At 55.9% G+C, this 12,676-nt stretch overlaps 1 non-coding gene across 1 annotated transcript; it reads right to left on the reverse strand.

Moving 5' to 3' along the window:
* Positions 1-5,673: 5,673 nt before the first annotated feature.
* On the reverse strand, positions 5,674-5,745 carry TRNAP-AGG (transfer RNA proline (anticodon AGG)). Its single transcript has one exon. It is a non-coding gene; the product is annotated as a tRNA-Pro (tRNA).
* Between the last annotated feature and the right edge of the window lie 6,931 nt (positions 5,746-12,676).

Raw genomic sequence — 12,676 nt, forward strand, 5'->3', positions numbered from 1 at the left:
GTCTAGCGAGCACTTACCCAGCGGGAGAGATCCCAGCTCCTCGCGCCCGGGGAGGGTCCCTTCCGCCGCCCGGCTCGCCTGGGGGTGGAGGCCTGTCTTGGGTTGCAAGACAGCCACGCGCTGCACTCCGACGGCCTGGCTACGCGACAACCCTGGGCTGGGACTCGAAGCGGCTCGCCGCCCTGCTGGAGAAGAGTAAAGCAGGGGCCTGTTCACTCGGTAAAACTCCACCTGGGACACAGGGGCAGGCAGTTAGTGCCGTTCCCAGCCCCAGGGGGAGACAGGCCAGGTCCGGCCGCAGGGCCCGCACCCCGCTCAGACCACCCCTGCGCTGGGGGAGCTCCCCCTAGAGGGGAGAGCAGGGGCGGCCAGTCAACGGGGGGATTGCGGTGGACACCGGTCCCTGGGAATTGCCCTGAAAACCTCCGGCTTCTCTCTGGATGGGCAGCCACTGCCAGATGGAGGGGGAAAGGTTCGTTCAGGCCCTCTGCCTCTGTAACCGAGTGGATCCAATCCGCCAGCCCAGCCCCGTGCGTCGCCCCATCCCCTCTCCGGTCGCCGCCGTCCGTGGAAGTGCAGGGGCTGGGTCTCGGGGTGTCTTTCCCCGGCAGCCAGGTGGTGCTGTGCAAGCTACAGGAGGCCTCCACCCCTGTCCCACTGTCCTGTTTGCAGGCGCTTCTCCCGTCCGCTCGTGGGGCTCGCGTATCCCAGGGCAGGCTCTGCCTCCGGGTGAGGGAGTTCGGACCAAATTAATGCTGGGGAAGGGGGAGGGGAGGAATCCATTTGCCCATGATAAAAAAGGAAATCGCCCGGTGTTCTGTTGAACGGCTGTACCATCAAAATGGCAGGGGGATGGGGTGTGAGTGCTGAAATGGGGCCAGGAAACAGCCCTGCGAAGGGGACGGGGGCTTTGCGGTGACCCTCGATATTGCTGGGACTAAGTTATGGCTCGTTCAAAAACGGCCACCTTTTGATATCTTTCTGAAAAGGAACCCCACCCACACACCCCTCCAGGGCAACTCCACCTTCAAACCCAGGGTTAAGGGAGTATTAGGGGTGCACAAATAAGAGCTCAAAAACCAAGCTGTGAAAAAGTTAATACAGGGGACCTGACTCCATCGCTTTTAAGCCATGGTCCTGAACTAGCCCAGTACGGCTGCTGCCCGAGAGCTCTGGACCGTTGCTCTGGCTGCGGGGTCCCACTGAAATCTGACCCGGCCACATGGCGCTGTGACCCAGCACACAGACACTCTGATCTGGTACGGCCCCGCGCAGGGGACTCTGCCAAGACCTCGACTCCTGGATCTCCGTCTCATTCACTGTGGGGGCAAGAGCGAGGGATCCCCCCCTGCTGAGGGAGCCCCGGGTGCAGGGGGACAGAACAGAATTTCCCCCTTCACCCCAGGAAATATCTGAATTGGCACCACTGAGGTTAGGTCATGGGCAACCTTAACTCTGCCCCCTTGCAGGCATCCTTTATGCTATAGCCTGTAGGTACATGATCACATATGATTTCTCAGCTATGACAAAGTCAGACATTCATTCACTGCAGCCTTAGGTACCTGGGTAGTGTCTTGCAGGGCTGCATCCTACTCTGTATGACGGAGTGCCCAGGAAAGTCATTTATAGTTAAGTACACTGGTAATGTTCTTATATGACATACAACAGATTACGTGGAACACCACAGACTTGGATGGCAGATGTAGGCCACCCAAGTTAGCCTCCTCATCCGCTGACTCACACCCCAGAAAGGCCGTGCTGTGGGTGGAGAAGAAAATGCACCGTTCTTATCTGCTAGGGAAATGACTGTGCTACATACCTTGGAGCGAAGATAACCCAGCGCAGACCAGGACAATGACTAGTATGATAATGAAGCTAGTGCCAGGATAAAAGAATAGAAACCATGTTATGAGATGCTGCATACACTTATCTATGATATTCTATTTTCTTATCTAAGTACCCAAAGGTGATCATGAAATTAAAACCTGCACCACAACAATGCATGTGTGCAAAGGGGGCAGAGTTAAGGTTAAGTGAGCAACCTTAACTTTGGCTTTCCCTACCATTTGCACCATTATCCTTGCAACGGTACTAGTCTTTTAATGCAGTTATGGATGGAATATGCACATGCTGCTATATTAATAGACCATTGCATCTCATCCCATCACACAGCGCTATGCAAAGCCAGGGGGCAGCAGCTCCCACATTGATCAATGCCCCTCTGCCATTCTGGTCACTAAGAACCTCTGCTATGTGCTCTAAAAAACCAAGCAGACAATCCAGAAAGCCAAATATTGCCAAACAATCATGAATCTAGGAAAACAGGAGGACAGATTCTTTAGAACAACGCTGCTTGATCACACGGAGAGGTGCTCTAGAAAGACACACAGTCTTATAGACTCATAGATATCAAGGTCAGAAGGGACCATTATGATAATCTATTCTGAGCTCCTGCACAACGCAGGCCACAGAATCTCACCCACCCACTCCTGCAATAAACCTCTCACCTATGTCTGAGCTATTGAAGTCCTCAAATCATGGTTTAAAGATTTCAAGGTGCAGAGAATCCTCCAGCAAGTGTCCTGTGCCCCATGCTACAGAGGAAGGTGAAAACCCCCCAGGGCTTCTTCCAATCTGCCCTGGAGGAAAATTCCTTCCCAACCCCAAATATTGCAGTGGGGGAGGTTTAGGTTGGATATTAGGAAAAACTTTTTCACTAGGAGGGTGGTGAAACACTGGAATGCGTTACCTAGGGAGGTGGTGGAATCCTCTTCCTTAGAAGTTTTTAAGGTCAGGCTTGACAAAGCCCTGGCTGGGATGATTTAGTTGGGATTGGTCCTGCTCTGGGCAGGGGGTTGGACTAGATGGCCTCTAGAGGTCCCTTCCAACTCTGTTATTCTATGATTCTATGGTGATCAGCTGAACCCTGAGCATGTGGGCAAGATTCACCAGCCAGACACCCAGGAACGAATTCTCTGTAGTAACTCAGATCCCACCCCATCTAACATCCCATCACAGGCCACTGGGCCTCTTTACCATGAATAGTTAAAGATCAATTAATCAGTCTAGCCAGAGGCTCTCAAAAGACACCCTAGATGGAGAACAATGTTAGAGAAATACACTCGGACGATTAGTCGCTAGAGATGGGGCTGGATGGAGGTGAGGAGTGAGGATGTCCTTTCCATTTTCGTCCAGCACAATGCGAGATCAGGCTATCCTGTAGCATCCTCCGATATCCGTCTCTGACCTTTCTAGAGTGCCCATTGCCATGGTAAGGAGTTATGGCAGGAATACACTATCCCGGAAAGGCAGCGAGAGAGGAAGATGCGCTGAAGGCCTGAGGTGGGCCAGCCATAGGGGCTGAGAAGAGCTGAGCCCCCAAGGGCTGCCGAGCGAGATCTCGGCGCTGTGCAAGGGGAAGAGGGAAGGAAGGGGGGAGCTTATGGAATTGGGATCATTTCTAGGGCTAGGCAGGTTCGGCCGTGTGCGGCTCTTGTGAGTCAGTTTCTGCTCTGGGCTCCGATTAGCCTCTAGGCTGGAGATGGGAGTTTGGGGTAAGCAGCTCAAGGGAGCCCTTTGTCCTTAATCCTCCTTCGATCACCCCCCCCCAAAGGGGTCAGGGGGCTGAGCCAAGCTCCTCTCATTAAGCTGATTTCACCTTGCTCATCCTGGCTGGGAGGGGGCCACTCCACCTCGCAGCTCCCCACCACGTGCTGCGTCCCAGCTAGCGCTGAGCCCGATCTTCTCCCTGGGACGGGGCGGGGAAACAGGGGGCACCGGGCCAGCTGCAGGCCTCCCCTGTAACCCAGCCTCAAAGGAGGTCAGCTTTTGCCTGGCCTGGCCCGGCTGGGATCTCCAGGGGTGGGTGCGTGTGCTGCCCCCCAAGCGGAAAGGAGGGTGAAGCTCAGCTCACACCATTTCCCAGGCTGTGCAGTGTAGCCTGCGATCTCCACTGTGGGTCAGGGCGGCCAGGGGACAGGGGAGCATTGCATGAGGGGGGCCGGGGTGAGGAAAGCAGCTGCCTCTGGGAGGGCTCGTCACACAAAGCCCCAGGCTCCGCATGGGCCCCCCGGCCTCTCCTAGAGCCATCTTCACCGGTCTCCGTGGGCCGGGACCTGGCTGCCTCAGCCCTTACTGCCCCCAATGACACGAGCACTGCGAGCGACCAGGGCAGAGCCCAGGGTCGATGTGGGGCTGGTGGGGGTGGAGGTTTCTAAGATGCCCAGAGATCTGAACAACCCTCCCAGGTAGCAAGGGTCTCTGGTAGCCCAAGGAGCTCAGGATCTCTCCACGTCCTGTTTGAAGTGTGCTCGGATGGCCCCCTCAGAAACAATGCGGGAGCGAGCGTGGTGGTGAAAGGTCGCGCCCCCTCGCACGGCCTGGAAAGAGCACGAGGCTCTAACACGGAGCTGTGTTTCTAGGGGACACCAGGTGGACAGCCAGGCCAGTCTGGTAGTTGCACTACCAGACTCTGACGTGGCCGAGCCACGCGCACGGCCCAGCCCTGCCCCAAACACAGCGGCTGAGTCGTTTCATTGCTCTCTGAGCCCCGCCTGTAATATGGGGCTATTAAGACTCCCTTCCTTGTACCCTTTGGCTGCTTGTGAGTAGAGGGGCAGGGGCCAAGAGTGAGTGGGTGTCCAGTGCTAAGCACAGCGGGGTCCTGAGCTCGGCTGGGTTCTGTAGGTGTGACTGGAATATAATAATATGGGCCTGTCGTGGATCCCACAGACCCCCAGCGGGGCCCACGCGTCCGTCAGGGCAGGCCACGCGGCCTCCGAGACACCCGCCCTCCTGTTTCGTGCCGCGAGCTCTGCCCAGCTGAGACAGATGCCTGGTCTGAGACTTGTCCACTCTGCAGGGACCAGGGCACCGCAGCCAGCATGTGCAGGGGCGCCAGGCAGCCGTTCCCAAACAGAGCAGGGTTCATTAGTCGACTGGACGCGGCCTTGGGAAGTCTGTAGGTCAGCGCAGAGAGAGGAAGGAGAAGGCAGTCCATGCTGGCCAAGCCCATGCACCACCCGGCCAAGCGGCCAGGGAATCCATTTCCAGCGCTCTCTCCCTGGCCCGTGTCTCTGTCTGCCAGCCCCAGGTGAGAGCTCCCGAGTCTCCCCAAAGGCTAGGTCTGATCCAATTCCCAGCCGCGTCACCTCCTGGTCCATCGTCCCGCTCCTGCAGACCCAGGCTGAGCTCACACCTTCCGCCTGCTGGAATTTCCCAGCCTTGGGGTTCCTAGTGTCTTTCCAGACTCTCCCTTGATCTGGGTCAGTCTCGGCCAGCCCATTCATCCCACCCAGACAGTCACATGACAGCCCCCCTCACATCTCCCGCTCGGCCCCCAAAGCGGCATTTGAGCCCTTTCCCCGCCCTGGGAAGTGGGGAGCGATCGCTGAGCAAGCAAGTCAGTGCCACCATGGGTCTCCTTCACCGAGATATGGCAGGAAATTCCCACCTTGCCACCGGGACACATGCGGACCTGCTGCGGCAGCACCCAGCAAAGTGGTGTCTTTGCACCCACAAGATGTGGGGGGAGGATTTGTCCCTGATAGTCTCTGGCTGGCGGGACCCAACAATTCAGGCAGGATCACTGGCCTCCGGGGGTTTTCTCACAACCCTGCTTCAGGCGAAGGGAAAATTCTCTGGGAAACCCTCCTCACACTAAAATGCAAAACAGGGCTCGTCCGGGATTTGAACCCGGGACCTCTCGCACCCTAAGCGAGAATCATACCCCTAGACCAACGAGCCACCCTATAGCAGTTTTTCCAGCTGTTGCTCAAGATGCCACCTCAGCAAAGCAGCAGCCTGGTGATCGGGTTACACTGACAGGGGCTGGCTGCTGCCTCACCCCGCCTTCCTGGGGAGTCTGCAGAGCAGAAGGGAACTGCCAGCTGCTGCTGCAGCCCGGACAAACAAGCCTTGAGCCTCAGGGCACCCGCTGAGCAAGGATTCTCTACAGCTGGCCATGGAGGCTTCTCATACCCAGCACCCTGCTTCTCACGTCCCTTCCTACCGAGCCTCGGGCACTTGCCTGCCCCCAGCCAGCCTGCACAGCGAAGGATGGCGTATCCCCCCCGTGGGGTGACATGCACACGCCACGCTGTCCCGGGCCTGCAGCAGACCTCTGCGGAGCTCGAAAGCTCGCCTCACTCACCAATGGAGGTTGGTCCCATAAAAGTCATCACCTCCCCCGCCTTGTCTCTCTAATATCCCGGGACCAACACGGCTACAACAACGCTGCATACGCCCATTGACCGAGTTCGGATTCTCTCTCTGATCTGTGCAACTAAAGTGTGATGAACGATTGAAACAAACTTACTAAGATAATGTAAATATTCAACTGTACCGAGGCAATGTACAGTCCTGCTCTGGCCCGTTCACCTGGTGGTTGCATGTAGACGTTGAAAAGGGCCAGAGAGAGAGAACGGACCCTGGTGGAGCCCCACAAGCGAGGGGGCTGGGGGGTAGGGGCAGTTTCCCATCACTGCTCCTTGGGGGTGTCCCTCCAGGAAGGACTCAAACCGTTTCAGCACCTTCCCATCGACCCTGCCACCTCTCGGGCGAGCCAGCGGAAGCTCCTGGCCCCCAGTGTGGATCGCTGCAGAGAGGCCTAGGGGGCTGAGACCGGATGGCTGCCCCTCTCCCCACTGGCCGGAGGAGCTCAGCCATCAGGGCCACGAAACCAGCTCCAGTTCCGTGTCTGGGCCTGAAGTCAGGTGGTGCCGGGTCCCGCCTGCTGGCTGCAGTTAGAGGAGCCTGGAGCTGGCCTTTGGCTGGCTTCTCTCTGAGCTTGCCCAGGAACGGGAGGTCTGACGCCGGGTGAGAGCTGGCCACCTTCTGTTGGAGACCAGCATTTCACACGAGTTAACGCCTCTCTCCCGTCTGGTGAGATACTCTCTCACAGAGCAAAACTCTCAAACATTACCTTACAATACAGGTGTGACGAGTCCCCCGCTCCCCCCCGGATCCACCTAGAACTGGGGTACCATTGAGCCACCCAACCCACCAGCCTGGGCTCCTTCTCACACTGTATTGCTATGAAAAGCTGCAAAGCCCTCTCCAGCCTGCACTTTCACCAGCATTCACCCAGCTGCAGTTACATGCAGGCTCATTGACCAGCCCCTGCATGGGAAGGCTACAGTTAAGGCAACTTCCAGATCCCTAGGCACACACCCCTCTAGAGTATAAACCCAGAATTATACCATCTGGAGCTGCACAGGGAACTGTACAGCATAAGCTCATAAAATTCACCCTCTCCCTCAATGTGGAGAGGACTATGCAACAGCCTTCTGTCCCTGGGTTATGATTCCCACACACTGGTTTAGACAAATGTAAGCAGGGGAATAGTCCCGCTCTTGTGGGGAACTTTCCTGGCTTCTGCACTACCCCAGTGAAGTGGGCTAGCGAAAGGATCTGAGTCCTCGCTCCCACTTCCTTTACCCAGTGGCCTCCCTGCCCTTGAGGACTCCCCTTCCACTCTCCTGTCTGGCAGAGTCCTCATAACCCCAACAAGGCTGGTCCCAGGATTCCTGGGGGGGCTCGACCCCCAACCCTGCTGTGGTCACCTAGGACAGGGGCTAGGGTGTCCCCACTCTGGGGTACTCTCTCTGCACTGGGCACTTCTCTGACCCACTGACCATTACATACAAGTTAAAGCAAATGCAAGTTAATTAATCAACAATTAATTTTAAAAAGAATAAGGCAAAATGGGAGAGGTTAGAGGAAACACATCAGCCCGCTCTGCGGCAGGGAACATCACAAACAGTGTCTCTGGAACGTCAGGGCAGTTCACAGTCTGTTCCTTGTAAGTCCCAGGCCTTCTTCTCCGGCCCTGGCTGTGCTGCAGGGCTGCTGTGGGTTGGACACTCGCTCTGGTGGTGGCCACACGCTCTCAGGCTCTAAGTGGTAGGACCCTTCTTCCCAGTGTCGCCCCTGCCCTGTCGGGGTTACAATCCAAACCTGGCCTGCAGAGCCTCTTGGCTGAGGCGTGTCCCTGTGCTGGGCCTGCTGCCCAGGGTCCCCCTCACTCTCCCCAGCTGCTCACCGCACCCAGCTCCGGACTGCTCCAGCCCCGGCTGCACCGCTCGGTCTCTGCTGGGCTGCTGCTCTGCCTCCAGCTCCCTGGGCTGCTTCTTTGGCCCCTTCGGCTCTGGTTGCTGCAGCTCTTCTCCCAGGACAGGTCTGCTCTGCCGGCTGCTTCTGTGACTCTGCTCCCAGCACTGACCTGCTTCCTGGGCTGCTTTCTAGCCCCTCTGGCTCTGGTTGCTGCAGCTCTGCTCTCTCTGGGCTGTGCCTCTGGCTCTGGTTGCTGCAGCTCTGCTCCCAGGACAGGGTTTGCTCTCTCTGGGCTGCTTTTCTGGTCCCTCTGGATCTGGCCCAGCTCTGCTCCTCAGCTCAGCTTGGGCCCCTGCTTCTCCTTAGCTCGGCCCCACTCTGTCTGACCCAGGCAAATCCAGCTCACACGGAGGACGGGACCTCCCTGGCCTCCTGACCCCCTGATTAGCCTGCCCACCCTGTCATTCAGGCTGACCTGGAGCATTGGCCTCTCCCCATTGTTCCTGGGGGCTGTCAGTCTCAGGGTCCTGATTCCCCATCGACCCTTCCCCCTTTTTAGTGGTGGGAGCTAGCAACTAAAAACTAAAAACCCCCACTGAATGTTAGTAAGGGGGCAACAGTCCCCTTACACAAAGCAAAACCAAGTTTATTAACTACAAAAGATAGATTTTAAGTGATTATAAGGGATAGCAAACAGATCCAAGCAGATTACCTAGCAAATAAACAAAAAACTCAAACTAAACTTAATATACTAAGTACAGTGGATATGAATTAGCAGATTTGCACCCTAAGAGATGATACGAGCAGGCTGCAGATACTTAAGGGGCAAGCTGCACTTGCTTACAGTTTGGAATCCCAGGTCTTTCATTCACAGGCTAGAAATCCCTTTAGCCTAGGTCCAGCACTTCCCCCAGTTCAGTCTTTGTTCCTCAGGTGTTTCCAGGAGTCTTCTTGCATGGGGAGGGAAGAACCCAGATGATGTCACTCCCTGCCTTATATAGCTTTGGCATATGGTGGGAACCCTTTGTTCCAAAGCTTGGTTCCCAGATCAGTCTGTAGAAAAACAATGACATCCCAAGATGGAGTCCAGCATCATGTGGCCTGGTCACATGTTCCTGTGGAGTCCTAGCCGCCATAACTCACAGGCATCCGTAGCCTTCTCAGGAAGGCTCCCCGGATGGGAGATAAGGTTCTCCTAAGGTCTACTGTTTTTTCTTAATGGCCCATTGCCCTGAATAGGCCGTTCCCCATGCACTATCTAGACTGAAAGCATCTTGTCTAGTGGGCGTTCCCCAGGTGTAACTACATTGGAAATGCAGAGACAGAGTCAATATTCATAACTTCAGAGACCAAAATGATACAGGCAGACAAACAGAGAATCATATTCAGCAAATCACCTTTCCAATGACACCTCACATGACTTATTTTGCATGAAATACATCATAACTATGCCATAATCATATCCTAATAATATCACTGTGAAGAATACGGGGTGCGGTGTCACAATGGGCTACAGCTGTTACAGGTGAGATGAAGGCCGGCAGCACCTCACAAGCTTTCAATAAAGCCTGAACACTCCCCACCCCCTGATAATGCTAATACCTGTCTGAACAATACAACATCCAGGGGAGCCAGCCTGGGCCCAACCATGGAGCCGTCAGCGTTCCACTGAGGGATGGGGACCTTGGCATGAGCTGGCACCTGGCCAGCCAGCGTCGGGCCCCGCAGAGCAGCTGAGAAGTGGGGTGTTGGTGGAGGCTGGAGGAACAGGGCTGGGATTCAGGGTGCCTTCCCTGGAAAAGGACAAAGCCCTTAGGCAGTCTGTCTCCTTGGGGGGGGAGGGGCAGGAAAGCAGCTGGGGGAGCAGGAACTGGCCCCTTTAAGGGCTCTCTGGATCCCCTGCTCTGGCCCTGCTGGCGCTGGCCCCGTGCAGGGCCCCCGGGAGCCGCCCCCCCCACTGGAGCAGCAGGTTTGGGGGTTGAGCTCCCCAGGAATCCTGGGCCCAGCCTTGTTGGGGTTACGAGGACTCTGCCAGACAGGAGAGTGGAAGGGGAGTCCTCAGGGGCAGGGAGGCCACTGGGTAAAGGAAGTGGGAGCGAGGACTCAGATCCTTTCGCTAGCCCACTTCCCCGGGGTAGTGCAGAAGCCAGGAAAGTTCCCCATAATAACGGGACTATTCCCCCACTTACATAAGGTGCAACTGACCTGGGGCAAGTGACGGAGTAATCTGAATATTGCTGTGCTCTTTGATGTAAGGGACCATCTATCACAAAGAGAAGCTGACTTGGGTGGCCAGACAGATCGGCGTACCCCCCGGGGACTGTCTGTGACCCCACGTGAGGGAGTTTACACTTGATAATTGGTGAAATCGAAGTATAGAACTCACAACCAAATTGGGGTTTGTGGGCTGGTTCTTAACAGTCTGCGGTGAGGCTGGGACTCGCGCCCGTGAGCCACTATGGGACAGTTTGACAGCCTTAATTATAGGCTCCACATATACAGAGAATAATTTGTGCTTTTGGTTTCCAGCACTGCCAGTGTCCCCTTTCACAGCTCGTTGGTCTAGGGATGTGATTCTTGCTTATGGTGCAAGCAGGCTGCATTTGTCTCCCTCCTGACAGGGGTTTTTTCAGGCTGCACAGTTCCATGACTATATTGTAATATCCCCAGCAAGCCAGACTGCCCGAAAGGCTGGCGTCTGCACTTTGCTCTCTCCCCAAAGGCGATGCCCAGTGTATCGCTGTGGTTATGTTACCATCCGGCTCCTTTGAAGCAGCCCCATTTATTCATAGGGTGAAAGCATTACAGAGAAGTCCTGCGGAGACAGACCCTGGAGAGACCTGGCCACTACGCCGGGACTGATGCACCTCTCCGAGCATTCACAACGACTCACATGCCGTTGTCACACCAGTCGGGGGTGTTAGGCACAGGGACCTTCAGTTGGCATGGTTAGAGCATGGCCCAAGTCCATCTGGCCAGCCCAGAGCCCAGCCAAGCTGCGGTGAATGCTGTGGTCTGGCTCTGTCTCAGTCTGAGCTCCCTGGGCAGGTCCCAGGTGAGAGCCCTGTCTCCCTACAGCAGCTGGCTGTACCCTGCACCTCACCCCTTCCCAGTCCTTTGTGCTTCAGCTGGGGTCTTTGCTCAGCTCCCTGCTGAGGGGCTGGGAAATCCATCTACCTCTGGGGCACTGTCCTGGTGACTGGATTTGCCATTGACTTCTTGGGTCCTCCACTGATATAAGGTCGGCCTCGGCCACACTGGGTAGTCAAGCACAATATAGGGGAAACTGAGGCACATATCAGCTTAATAAAAATATTACAGTAAATTCCCACTTTGTCTCAGGGGCTCACTCCAGACACCTGACCCACTGCCCGAAAACCTCCCATTGCCCCCAGCTGGGACCTGGTTAGTTGTCTAGGGGTCAGCACTGCTGCTGCCCCAGTGAGCTTGCCCTGCCCGTGCAGTGAGCACATGGAGACAGATGAGGGAAGGTCACACCTCTTCACACCCAATGCCACTCCCTTACCGGCTACTGCAAACCAAGGGGAACGTCACAGCCGGGCACAAGCGCCAATATCCCTGAGATCTGGGAATGTTCTGCTCTCGGGGCAGGCTGACCATGAATGGGGCTGCAATCCATTCCTGAGGCACCTGGCTTTCCCTCCCCCAGCTTCAGAATGGGCTCCTGTGCCATACCCAGGGCAGAATCCAGATAACGAGTAGCTGTGTCACCCCTGCCCTCTAACCTGGGGTGCTCTTTACACCGCTTTGCTGCTGTGGCCTCCAGTCCTGCACTGCTCACGAACAGCCTCCCGCATGCAAGTCACTCCCAGCGACATCTGTGCGTGATCAGCAGCCAGCCACAGCCCGGCTCTTACCAGCCTGGGTTCTCCTGCAGGGTGACCCAACACACCCCCAGTCCTCAGATTTCCCCCAGAAACTGATGTCCTGCATGGCCCAGCCCTCTCCTGGACATCACAAATATTTTGTGCCTATTATTACTCTAAGGGAACAATATCCCAGCTTATTATTTTAAGTAGTTATCCAGACAGTTCAACTTAACACACTGGATTAGCTAAAACAACAAATCAAGTGTATTAGCTACAAAGAGTGATTTTCAGTGAGGCCCAGGAAGGAGGAGTAAGAGTCAGACACAAGAAAAATAAAGATAAGACATTTACGGGTGCCCAACTTCACATACTCTATTAGAGTCAAAGCAAAGTTGTTTGGCCAGGTGCCTCCAGCAATCTCCCTGAGCAGCCCCTTGAGGTCAGGACGCCTCCTCCAGAGTCCAACAGCGGCTTCCTTTGTCTTTTCCGGTGCAGAGAATGCGATGGGCAGGGGGACGGAGAGGGGTGTCTGCCCCTCCTTTGTATAGTCCTGTCCCCCCATCTCCAGCTGGGAGCCTGACGACAGGCCGTCTGTGAGGACAGGAACCCTATGCTGTTTCTTTGCTAAGACGTAGCTTTTTGCCCCACCCAAGAACGGGCACTGAGCAGGTAATGGCCTACAGGCCTTGTTTACACCTGGCCGAGGCGTCGGCTTGCCCTGAGGAACTGGTTTGACCACTCCCCAGACGTCTCTGGAAAACCTGCTATTAGTCCTGATTTCTGCTCGTGTTTAC

The sequence above is a fragment of the Eretmochelys imbricata genome, chromosome 1 (assembly GCF_965152235.1).
Source record: "Eretmochelys imbricata isolate rEreImb1 chromosome 1, rEreImb1.hap1, whole genome shotgun sequence".
In the NCBI taxonomy this organism is placed as follows: Eukaryota; Metazoa; Chordata; order Testudines; family Cheloniidae; genus Eretmochelys; species Eretmochelys imbricata.